The sequence below is a fragment of the Ambystoma mexicanum genome, chromosome 2q (genome assembly GCF_040938575.1).
Source record: "Ambystoma mexicanum isolate Mex_15411 chromosome 2q, UKY_AmexF1_1, whole genome shotgun sequence".
NCBI lineage: Eukaryota > Metazoa > Chordata > Amphibia > Caudata > Ambystomatidae > Ambystoma > Ambystoma mexicanum.
In genome coordinates, this window is record NC_090924.1 from 1290695787 (window position 1) to 1290708306 (window position 12520).

A 12520-nucleotide genomic window follows, 5' to 3' on the forward strand; every position below is an offset into this window, starting at 1 on the left:
GAATGAGTATGACTGTGATGGTGCGTTTTTGAATGTTCTGGGTGTGTGGGTGTGTGCCTGTGTAGACAATGCAATGAGTGGATGTAAGTGAAGGTGTGAGTGAGTGACTGGTGGGTGAATGAGTATGACTGTGATGGTGCGTTTTTGAATGTTCTGAGTTGATGTCTGCCATTGTAGAGAATGCAATGAGTGGATTTATTTTATTTTTATTTTATTCATTTATTTGTAATGCGCCGGAGCCCGCAGGCATCTGGGCACAAACATTAACACAGGAGACTCAGTACAGACGGATAACGAGAAGACAATTAACAGGAATACAACATAAGGAGAGGGGCCTGACTTAACTCATGTGTCTATTATCGAGGAAAAAGTCATTTATCTGAATAGGTGCGTCTTTACTTTCTTACGAAAGGCGTTATAAGAGGGCTCTAACCTGATCTGTTCTGGGAGAGTGTTCCACAGGGAGGCTGCTATGGTATGGAAGGCTTTGTCGAGTCAATTTGTCTTCCTGTATCTTGTGGTTTCGAGTAGACCCTTGGTTTGAAATCTAAGGGCACAACCTGGTACATATGCAAGCAATTTAGATTTGAGATAGGTGGGAGTTGGACCATGAATACACCTGTGAGTTAAGGTGAGTGCTTTAAATTGAATTCTATCTTCGATGGCTAACCAGTGAAGGTTTTCTCCGGTCCTCGCTAATATGTTCTGTTTTCCTTTTACTCTTTATGATTCTCACAGCATTATTTTGGATTTTATTTGACATTTTTCTATGTGTCCTTTGTTGGCCCCCGGCATGAGCACATTTCCATAGTCTAACCTGGACAGGATAGTTGCTCTGGCAACAGTGACACTGTTTTCCTCGTTTAGGTAGGGGCGAATTCTGTGTAAAAATCTTAAGTAGTATGAACAGTTCTTATTAAGTTGGGCTACATGTGTGTCTGCGCTCAAAGAGGCCTCCAGGTGCATCCATAGCGTCTTTACTTTATTCAGAAACTTTATTGGGAAGTTATTTATCGTAGAGACTCGTATTAGTAGTTAAGTTTAGTTCTTAGTTGATTGGTCCCAAAAATCATTAGTTCCGTGGTTCCGTTTATTTTTTTGCATTCAAACATAACTAATTGGATGTAAGAGAAGGTGTGGGTGAGTGACGAATGGGTGAATGAGTATGAAGGTGATGGTATGTTTTTGAATGTTGTGGGTGGATGTGTGCATGTGTAGAGAATGCAATGAGTATATGTAAGAGAAGGTGTGCGTGACTGACTGCTGAATGAGTGACTGGTGGGTGAATGAGTATGAAGGTGATGGTATGTTTTTGAATGTTGTGGGTGGATGTGTGCATGTGTAGAGAATGCAATGAGTATATGTAAGAGAAGGTGTGAGTGACTGACTGCTGAATGAGTGACTGGTGGGTGAATGAGTATGAAGGTGATGGTATGTTTTTGAATGTTGTGGGTGGATGTGTGCATGTGTAGAGAATGCAATGAGTATATGTAAGAGAAGGTGTGAGTGACTGACTGCTGAATGAGTGACTGGTGGGTGAATGAGTATGAAGGTGATGGTATGTTTTTGAATGTTGTGGGTGGATGTGTGCATGTGTAGAGAATGCAATGAGTATATGTAAGAGAAGGTGTGAGTGACTGACTGCTGAATGAGTGACTGGTGGTGAATGAGTATGAAGGTGATGGAGTGCGTTTGAATGTTTTGGTGGTGTGTGCCTGAGTAGAAAATGTTATGAGTGGATGGAAGAGAAGGTGTGAGTGAGTGACTGGTGGGTGAATGGGTATGAATGTATTGCTGTGTTTTTGAATGTTGTGGGTGGGGGTGTGCCTGTGTAGAGAATGAAATGGGTGTAGGCAAGAAAATGTGTATGAGTGAGTGACTGGTGGGTGAATGAGTATGAATGTGATGGTGTGTTTCGAATGCTTTGGGTGGGTGCCTGTGTAGAGGATGCAAAGAGTGAATGTAAGAGGAGGTTTGAGTGAGTGACTGGTGGGTGAATGAGTATGAAGGTGATGGCATGTTTTTGAATGTTGTGGGTGGATGTGTGCATGTGTAGGGAATGCAATGAGTATATGTAAGAGAAGGTGTGAGTGACTGACTGCTGAATGAGTGACTGGTGGGTGAATGAGTATGAATGTGATGGTGTGTTTCGAATGCTTTGGGTGGGTGCTTGTGTAGAGGATGCAATGAGTGAATGTAAGAGGAGGTTTGAGTGAGTGACTGGTGGGTGAATGAGTATGAGTACAGTAGTGGGTGTTTGCATGTTGTGGTGTGTGGCTGAGTGGTGAACGTTGTGTGAATGAATGTGAGAGGGGGTGTATGGGGGAGTGACCGTTGGTGGAAGGGGATATGCGTGTGTGCATGTGTTTGTAAGGCCCTAAGAGACTGGGGATCACTAGAGCATTCATGCTACCTCCTTTATTGACTTTGCATGTTCTACTGGTATTTCCTGGCTCACCCAAGTTCATGAGTGTCATCACCTGGCTAGAGAGGCCCAGGTTAAGAGCCTGAGCGCCCGCCACCTCAGGGCATAATGCCTCAGCAATGCTTTTGATGCAATGAGTCCAGCGCAATGATTCACGTCATTGCATCATGGCCGCAGTGCTGATCAGCTTGAAAGGTTTTGAGTTAAAGAGGTTTAATAAAATTTCACTGGTTTCAGGGGGGAGGTGAGATCCTTCAGTGCCACTTATAGTGTTGCAGGCATTCCAGCAGCAAAGTAAATTCCCAGGAGGTGTCAACAGGCCTTTGATCTTACAGTACCAGGAAGGAGGCCTATATCATGTACAGCAAATAATGCCAAGAAGAGATCGCTCAGTTAGGGTGGGGCAAATGAAATGCTTTTTGTTGAGTTTGCTTTGCCCCCATTTATTATTTGAATGTTGTAATGTACGCACTATGGCCCATTTCTAAAATCCATTTTGGGAGTGAATATGGATTTGCACTGTCAATAAAAGTGCCATGTGCACCAGAAAAAATATTTGTTTGGCTCTTCAAAAGCAAATTTGATTCTGAGAAGTAATTTTATGCTTGACCTCTGGCTGGGGTGATCAGACTTTGAAGACGGGAAACCGGGATGGCCAGCAGCATAAAAGGAATGCCCCGTTCACAACCTTCCCTGCACCACCACCTCAATACGTCCCCACCCCATCCCACACTATTTCCAGCACTGCCCCTCTATATAATTAATATATAATGTAAATTGTGCTGTCTATGTGTGCATGTTAATTAAAAGGGAGCTTGTGCTCTAAATGGTTTTATAGGCCTTCCTGTTCATTCTTTTCTACAGAAAAACAAAAGAGGCGATGGCTGGTAGGTTTAGAATTAATCTTAACTTCCGGCATTGCTCTGGGCAACTCTACAGACAATCATTCTTCGCCTGCCAAGCAATTACAAAAGGGGAAAGACCATATGCAAATCAGGCTTTGTCCCACCCCAAAAGGGCAGTCCAGCCCGAACTGCTAGGTCACCTCCCTTCTGCACGAGACCACAATCATCCCCAAGCATGTTTCGGCCTTGTAGCTTGGGTCTCTAGGCCCAGCAGGTACGGGACCCATGTCTGAGCATACCCGTCCCACTTTGGGTGACTACAGCAAACCAAAAGAGGTGATGGCTAGAGGGTTTAGAATTTATCTTAATGTCTAGCATTGCTCTGGGCATCCTTCGAGTCCATCGTTCTTCACCTGCCAAGCCATTACAAAAGGGGAAAGACCATATGCAAATCAGGCTTGGTCCCACCCCAAAAGGGGCAGTCCAGCACAAACCCCTACTAGGTCACATCCCTTCTGCACGAGACCACAAGCACCCCCAAACATGTTTTGGCATTGTTGGGCCTCATCAGTGAGGAGTAGCGTGGGTCTCTATGGCCAGCCATGACGGGACCCACGTCTGGCCATAACAGTCCCACTCTGTGACTTCGGCCATTGCTCTGGGCAGCCCTCCAGACCATCGTTCTTCGTCTGACAAGCCATTTGGTCATACTCGTCCAACTCTGGGTGACTACAGCTAAACAAAACCTGGTCTCTGTGGTACAATCATTACATGCATGCGGCCAGTGCTTTAAGTGGGGTAAGAAATTGAGGGGGGCCCTCGTTTGGGGGCGTGGCTTTCATTGTGGGCGTGGCCTAAAAGTGCACAAATCATAGTAAGGTGCGCAAACAAATATATAAATGTATGTGAGCATTTACATGTTTGTATGCGTACTACTATGGTGTGTGTACTTTTCAAGCCATATTTTATAAACATAGCAATGTTACATATTTCTATGTTTATAAAAGGTGGCTTGAAAAGTGCACAAACAATAGTAAGTTACGGTGCTTACCTTACTATGGTTTGTGTACTTTTCCAGCCACCTTTTATAAAAATAGATATTTGTAACATGTTTCTATGTTTCTAAAATATGGCTTGACACGTAAACAATTCAAGGCATGACGGACAAAACAAACCGCAAGGTGGTTTTGTCCGTCGACAAAGCTTTATAAAAGATGCCTTGAATTGTGCACGTTTCAAGCCATCTTTTATAAACATAGAATAAATATTTCTACCTTTATAAAAGATGGCTTGAAACGTACACAGTTCAAGGCATCTTTTATAAAGCTTTGCCGATGGAGAAAGGCACCTCGGGCTCTGTGATCTATCTGCTCAGAGCACATAGATCACTGAGCCCGAGGCGTCTTTCACCCTCTGCGAACCCGCGGGCTCCGTGATCTAATCTGCATATTAGATCACGGAGCCCGCGGGGGTCAGTGACCTGGGGAGGGAAAACAAAGGGACAGTAACTTCCTCTGATGACCCTGATGAGGGGTCATCAGAGGGAGTTACACTAACTGACAGAAGTGCAGCCAGCCTCAGCGTCTCTGTGGCTGGCTGGCACTTCTGTCAGCTTGGCCGACATAATGACGGGCGCATCTCCCGTCGCGGCTGCGGCCACGGCGGGATAATGCATCCCGCCAATGTTGTGTGGGACGGGGGGCCCCGGCTGGGCCCCGGCTCAGCCCCACTTTCTGGAGACTGCCGGGGCCCGGAACCTGGCAGGCCCCGGCCCACTTAAAGCACTGCATGCGGCGGGTACCTGAAAGAGTACAGTTTGGAGCACATCAAGTGATGAGAGAATTCTGATTGTGTTATGATCTTAATTTAGTTTATAATTGTTACTGATGAAGTTGTCACCCTCCCATTACCCAAAAACCAGGACAGGGTTTGTTTAAAATAAATTAAACCTCTCTGCACGGGGGATAGAGGGCCCAATTATTGGCACATCTGGCCCGTCTGGTCGCTCTGCTGCCCCCACTTGCAGCTTGCGGGTTGCTTTGCATGGGTGCAGTGTGCAACCTTCGGACACGCCCATGCAGGACCGGATGGGCAGTAACTGGAGGACTGCATAACCTGGATGTGGGAGTGGCTAGAGGAGTGGGCGTGGACAGACAATTGAAACGAGTGACGCGCCTCCCGCCCTTTCTACAGCAGTGCAATACAGTGCGATACAAAAGACATTGCAAATCCGTCGGCCTTGTTTCCTTTTGCGCAACGTGTCCCGGGTCTGAATCCGACAGGGAACCGCCGAGATCCTTCTCGTTTCTAGCCGCGCTTTCCGCCCCGTCACCGCTTCACGTTTGACATCCCTTTCATTACTGGATGTGTCTTCTTTTTTCACATTTCAAAAGTACTCTCCCAGCTGTGCGAGCCTCCAACACCAGCTTTTTCCACAAGCATTGGTGGGGAAGTAAACTCTTTTGAGAAAGATTGGCTCTTCCAAAACACCTTTTAAGTAAGAGTTACTGCACACAACTTTGACATCCAATAAACTCTGCTGCTATTGTTTGCTTGTTTAAACAAATTGTATTCACTTATGTTGTCCTAGGCAATGGAAGAGTGCATTATAAACGTACTTTGTATTTCTTTAGAGTTTTTTTGATCTTTGCGGTCACATGTGTGTTGATTCAAATTGAATGTATCATTATGTTCTTTGGTTCATTCTGTTGTGTTCCTCTTTATTTTGTATTTTGCATTCTTTCTGTCTTTTCACATTTAATTAAATGGAATGTATTCCTTCCTTCCTTCCTTCTTCTTTCTTTCTTTCTTTCTTTCTTTCTTTCTTTCTTTCTTTCTTTCTTTCTTTCTTTCTTTCTTTCTTTCTTTCTTTCTTTCTTTCTTTCTTTCTCTCTTTCTTTCTTCCTACCCTCCTTTCTTCCCCCCTTCCTTCCTTCCTTCCTTTGCTCCTTCCTTCCTTCCCTCCTTGCTTACTTCCTCCCTCCCTCGTTTCTTTCTTTCTTTCTTTCTTTCTTTCTTTCTTTCTTTCTTTCTTTCTTTCTTTCTTTCTTTCTTTCTTTCTTTCTTTCTTTCTTTCATTCTCCCGCCTACCCTCCTTCCTTCCTTCAACCCTCCTTCCATCCTTTTCCTCCCTCCCTCCTTCGTCTTTCTTTCTTTCTTTCTTTCTTTCTTTCTTTCTTTCTTTCTTTCTTTCTTTCGTCCCTCCCGCCTACCCTCCTTCCATCCTTCAACCCTCCTTCAATCCTTTTCCTCCCTCCCTCCTCCGCTTCCTTCCTCTCTCTTTCTTTCTTTCTTTCTTTCTTTCTTTCTTTCTTTCTTTCTTTCTTTCTTTCTTTCTTTCTTTCTTTCTTTCTTTCTTTCTTTCTTTCTTTCTTTCTTTCTTTCTTTCTTTCTTACCTTCACTCCCCTCCTTTCTCCCCCCCCCCATTCCATCCATTTCCTCCCTCCCTCCTTCCTGTGGATTTTGTGGTCGAGTTCGTTCTACGTCTGATGTTGACTTGACGGAGCAGGATCTGAGGCCCCATTGATATTCAGCTGTAAGAACTGCCGTGTGACCTGTGCCCCCCTGAAACCAGACCCATGCCATGGAAATGAATGCAGCGCTTCAGTGGGTACTCCCCTATCACCAGAGGCCGCACTGTCAGATGTCCTGGAGTCCAGGCAGGGCGTGCAGCCGTGGTCCAGGTGCCCTCCTTGAAGACTCCGGATCAGCAGGCTGATGGCTGCTTGCCACAAGAGAGATGCCCTTCTTAAAACTCCCGTCCTTTAACCCCTGCCAGGATGAATTCTCGAACAATCACCAATGCCTGACTCACACTGCAACTTCCTCTCCTTACTTCACCAAAATCCCAAACAGAACCGCCCCACCTCTCCACAACATACTGTCAAGTCAACAAACCCTAGCACAATTCTGACGAATAACATGCACACATGTATTTTCCGTTCTTCCATCACCCTAACATGTCACATGTGTTTGAGTTGTGTGCCCGTTGAAAATGTTGCTCACACATGCAACTCAACCGTGGGAGTCACCTCTGCTTAGAGTCCGCGCTGAGCACCTCTGCTCATCCCACATGCGACTCAGACATGATCATCTTGCGCTGCGCTTGCGCATGAACTCATGCCTTTTTAAGGCTATTGTGCCAGGGCCTTCCTGCATGTGCATCCCACTAACCCAGTACACAGTCCCACCCAAAGCCTGTGTTAGCCACTGCGCACCAGTACCAGTATTCCTGCTACAGACCCTTCCATAGATTGGCTCCCAAAATGCCCGTACAATGTGTTCCCTACGTGAGTGAACGTAGGCCTGGTCTTCCAACATGCTTTCACCCATGGGTGTTGCTAGGTCTGGAAAAGACCCAGGGCTACGCTAATGTCGGGACAGTTAGGGCTCGGGGCTAGCTAGCCTTTTGGTTTTAGGTCCTGAGCTTCTAGGCCCTCAGCCCTCCCCTAGCAGCGCCTCTGCTTCACCCGCATGACCGTCACATGCAATTACAGATATTTACCCGGCTCGCTTCTCAGACATGCATGCAACCAGTGTAGGGAATTGAAATCCTATTCACTCATTGTGCTCATTATTTATCCAGAAGAAGTCTGACCCAATCGTTTTACAGGACATCAGCTGTGAAAAGTACAATACTATTTCACAGTGAACTTAGGGACTCACGTCTAAGTAAACCAACAAGTGATAGATGGGGAAGCTCCTAAAATCATGTCTTGCCTACTAGGCATTCCTCTAGTTAGCATTCCAGTCCATTTATTTATTTTATTTATTTGGATTTATAAAGCGCCCAAGCGGCCCGGAGGCATCGTGGCGCTGTTACAGAGTATTCACTTAGTACACGTTAGGACAAGTGTTTCGGAAGCAGTAACGCAAGTTATGACTGATATTTCATAGGTAGTAACATACGATAAGCAGCAATGCTGACAATGTTCCAGAGTTACAGTGGAACAGTGTTGGAGTACATTCGGAAGTGGTTTAGTTAAATAAGTTTGTTTTTAGCACCTTTCTGACTACTGAGAGGGATTCTTCGTTTGTTAAGATGAGTGGAAGTGAATTCCAGGCTTTTGGGGCTAGTATTTCAAAGCTGGTGCCGCCAGCTTTAGCTCTGTTGAATGTTGGGACTGAGAGTAGGTGAGAGTATTGCTCAAGTTTTGGTCTGTAGGCAGGAGCCTGGTGTATTCTTTCTGCTAGGTAGGCTGGGGCGGTCAATTAAGTGGCCTAAAAGCCGAAACGAACCCATTAGTGTACAGATAGGGAGACATGGTGTATGATGAGGGACACAGCGTGTAGGTGTTGTTTGGTCATTTGCCCACCCATTGACTGCCCGCAGTCATGCTAATTCCTATGGGTATGCCCACCGCGTTCCCGCTCCTTACTGCACAAAACACCTTCTCATGGGAACTCTTTGAGCATGCTTTGTTCAAGCCTTACTGTCAACCTTTGCGCTCGCTTAAAGTGCCTGCAAGTGTTTTTGCAAAGCAGTCTTCAGAGAGGGTTCTATGTGATAATGTCGCCTGGGAAAAAAAACATCCCCAGGTATGTACAGTTCCTCCTCCCTCTTTAGGGGTCTTTCAATGAAATACTTTCATTCTCTTGTCCTATGGACTTAAGGGGTCTTTGACACTCTTGTACAGGGGCCTTAATGGGTCTTTCATTCTCTCTTCCTAGGGTCTTACCGGATCATTCATCCTCTTGTCGAGGGTCTTAAGGGGTCTTTCATTCTCTTATTATGAGGTTTTAAGGGGTTACCAGACATTTGGTCGAAAGAAATTGGTCGACCAGACAAATGGTCGAACCAATTTGGTCGAAAACCAAATGGTCGAATTTTTTTTATTTTTTGTTTTCACCTTTTTTTTTTTTTTTTTGGGGGGGTCCCCCCCCAACCCCCTTTTTTTCTAAAAACCCATTTTTGTAAAAAACGAAAACCCGAAAAATAAATATATAATTAAAAAAAAAATTCGACCATTTGGTTTTCGACCAAATTGCGTCGACCAAATGTCATTCGACCAGTTTTAGGTCGACCAAATGTCTGGACACCGTTTTAAGGGTGTATGATTATCTTTTCCTAGGGTCTTAAGGGATCTTTCATTCTCTTGTCAAGGGGCCCCAGGGTTCTTTCATTCTCTTGTCGAAGGGCCCTCAGGGGTTTTTGTCGTGGGGTCTTTAGTTGTCTACTCATGGGTTTTGCCAGCTCTGCACATTGAAGTACAAGAACACAACTAAGTTAAAACCAACTAAATCTGAAACAGTTCTGTGTGGCGTGACCAAATGTTCTTGGAACCATCACTTCTGGCCTCCACCTTTCGCAGCGTGCACGGAAGCAGTTTCTTAATTTAAAAGCCCTGGCATCCTGGCTGTGGATAATGTTTGTGCCTGCGAGCTGTTTGCCTGTGGTTCCCATGTTTCTGAAAGTACCCCAATAATTAGAGAGGAAACCTGAAGACGCTGCAGCGTTCTCTGGGCTGCCAGCACTCATCGCTGCGTTTTGCTATTAGCATATTTACGCAGTTGTCTAGCTCTACCGCCTGGGGGATGCGTGATGTGTGATCGGTGACTCGGTTTACATAAACAGCCTGTTTGCTGTGATGCTGCAAATTCCGAAGTCCTGGCAGAGCGATGCATGCACGTTGCCTTTGAGTGCAGCAGGGGCACGGTGACCGTGATATTTTCAGGAACAGTGCCTCTGTTCCCAATTGCAAATAATATGTTTTATGGTCAACCATCTGCCACCATACATGCCTTCTCAGCACCAAACTAATGTTTCATTTATGGAAGCAATATATTTTAATTTACCATACATCTGGTGATACAGAGCAAACATGAAAAAAAGACTTGCAACTTTGAGATGCAAGTTTGACAAAAGCTAAACATCATAATTCCAATAAGTCCGATAATGCGTCGCTTTTAGTTTTGTCTATGCTGAATACATCAGTTGTATTCTTGTTTATGCTAAATAGTTTGTAGAATACACACCAGAAACTCAATTACCTCTGGGCGCTATGTTCCCAAAAAGTGACCAGGTACAGAACTCACAAGCAACGAACAGCTACTGCATAGAACATTTACAATCACAGCTACAGAAAAGTGAAGAGGCCAGAAAGGGTGGAACTGAAACCGGTAATCGACGAAGTGGTAAAGAGATACTTTGGAGCAGGGGTTTGCAATAAGTGACTCACTAGAAATGTGGGACATCAAGTTCCATTATGACCTTTCAGGGTAGTCAATGGTGAGGGATCCTGGGACTCGTAGTCCAGAACACCCTGACAGGCGCAGGTTGTAGACTCCTGCTTTAAGAGTGAGGAGAGGTGATTAGGACATTTAGAAAGCTTTTTTATGGCAATGTTATTGCTCTGCATCAGAAATACTGCTGACATTGGTACCTTATATTATCAAAGTAAAGTAGCTGATGAATGAAGCTGGGTGGTGGGGAGGGGTTAGAAACAACAGTCTTGCAGCAATTCGAGTCTTAGAAAGGCATATAATGTGCATTCCAGTAGGGATAGTGCTTGGGACTAGTTAGGAGGATTTTCCTAGACAAATCTGCACCTTGGTTGCAGCACCCACCAGCATTCCTTCTGTACTCATCCTCCTTGATCTTTCCTTTGCTTTCGACATGGTCAACCACGCCATCCTGATCAATAGACTCTGTTAGAACCTGGGCATCCTCTCCCCTGGTTTTTCAACCTCTATGTGGCCCCTTTGGCCCACCTGATCTCAGTATGATGTTAATTCAACACCTGTTTTTTTTTTTGCTGCCCTTTTATTTGCTGAAAAATGTTTGCCCAAAAAAAATAAAAAAAATATGAGTGGGGGCATAAAAGGGGTAGGGTGGGTTATTGTATAGGGATAAATAATAGGGGAGGGGGAATAAAAAAAAAACAAATTCAATGATTTTTTTTAGCAGAAATGTTTTGGCAAAAAGTGTGTGAAAAAAAACGAGGGATGAATGAAATGAGACCCTGATCTTTACCTTCTCCTCTAACTTTCAGTGTTATGCGGATGACACTCAGTTTCCTTCAGGATCCCCTCAGCCTCTTCTCCTCTCTTGCTTATACCTGACTGTCTATTTTCGATTTCAGGATTGGTGCACCTCCAACGATCTCTGCCTTAATGCTAGTAAGTCAGAGATCCTTCTCATTGGGACCCCTGCTTTCCCTCTCTCACTCTGGCCGCCCACCTTGGGCCCTCTTCATTTGCCTTCATGCGAGGCAAAAAACTGTGGTGTCATCTTCTCCACTCTCTCTTTCCCACCGCACATCTCAATGTTGCCAAGAAGTCCCACTGCCAGCTGCACTTCCTCAAAGGGACTCTTCCCTTTCTCACTTTCCCCAGCCCTGAAATTTCTCCACGGCCTCCCTGTGGCTGCAAGGATCAAGTTCAATACCCTCTGCATTGCCCACAAGGCTTTCTGGGGCAGAATGCCTGCAGTACAAACAACGCTGCCTCCAACTCTCTAAGGGTTAGACACTTCTCCAGGCAGAGAGCGGGGGGTAGATCTCTCTCCTCTGCAGGTGCCTCCCTCTGGAATGGCCTCTCTGCCCCTCTCAAACTTGTGCCGGAACACCTAATATTCCGGAAGAAGCACAAAGCCTTCCTCTTCTCATCTGTTTTCTCTCTCTCCCTCCCCTGCTGACTTTCCTGACATACCTGTCTGCTGTACCGATTGATTGCTTGGCTACCCTCAGAGTCTCACTAGTTACAGGCTCTTTCTTGATCAGTCACCCTTGTACTGCCTCTGGGCCTACCATGCACCTTGGGGCTGTAATTGTAACCCTACAGTCCCTTGTTTGCGCTGCACTACACAGAGCCACACTGCCCTGGATGCACTTTGAGCATTGCTGCCCTGTTTTACGCTACCCTCTCCCTTGCACTACCCTCCTTTCCCCTTACACTTCTCATCCTCACACTTGCACAATCCGAACGACACAAGGCCTAGTAAGATCGTTGGTCTTGTCCTCCCTCTGTCTTCCCTCCCTTGTCTTGTCACGCGTAGAAACCAATGTGTACAGGCGCGTTATCAATGACTTATCATATCATATCATAAATTATACTGCACTCTCCCAGATCCAAATGTAGGTGATCAGTCATGGCTACATTCCCAAAAGAGGATCGGGGGAGGGAAAAGCAGCCAGCAGGGAATGCCCACACAGCATAGTTATAAAAATATCATCTTTATATATCTTTGGCAAAAATGGTTGTACGGTATGCGATAAAGTCTTTCGGAGAATCACTCACTCAAAGTTGTCA

At 45.4% G+C, this 12520-nt stretch overlaps 1 protein-coding gene across 3 annotated transcripts in view; it reads left to right on the plus strand.

The window, feature by feature from the left end:
* The window catches only part of CPNE4 (copine 4), a 1706709-nt gene that overhangs the window by 665340 nt on the left and 1028849 nt on the right, over positions 1 to 12520 (plus strand). The window lies entirely within an intron of this gene.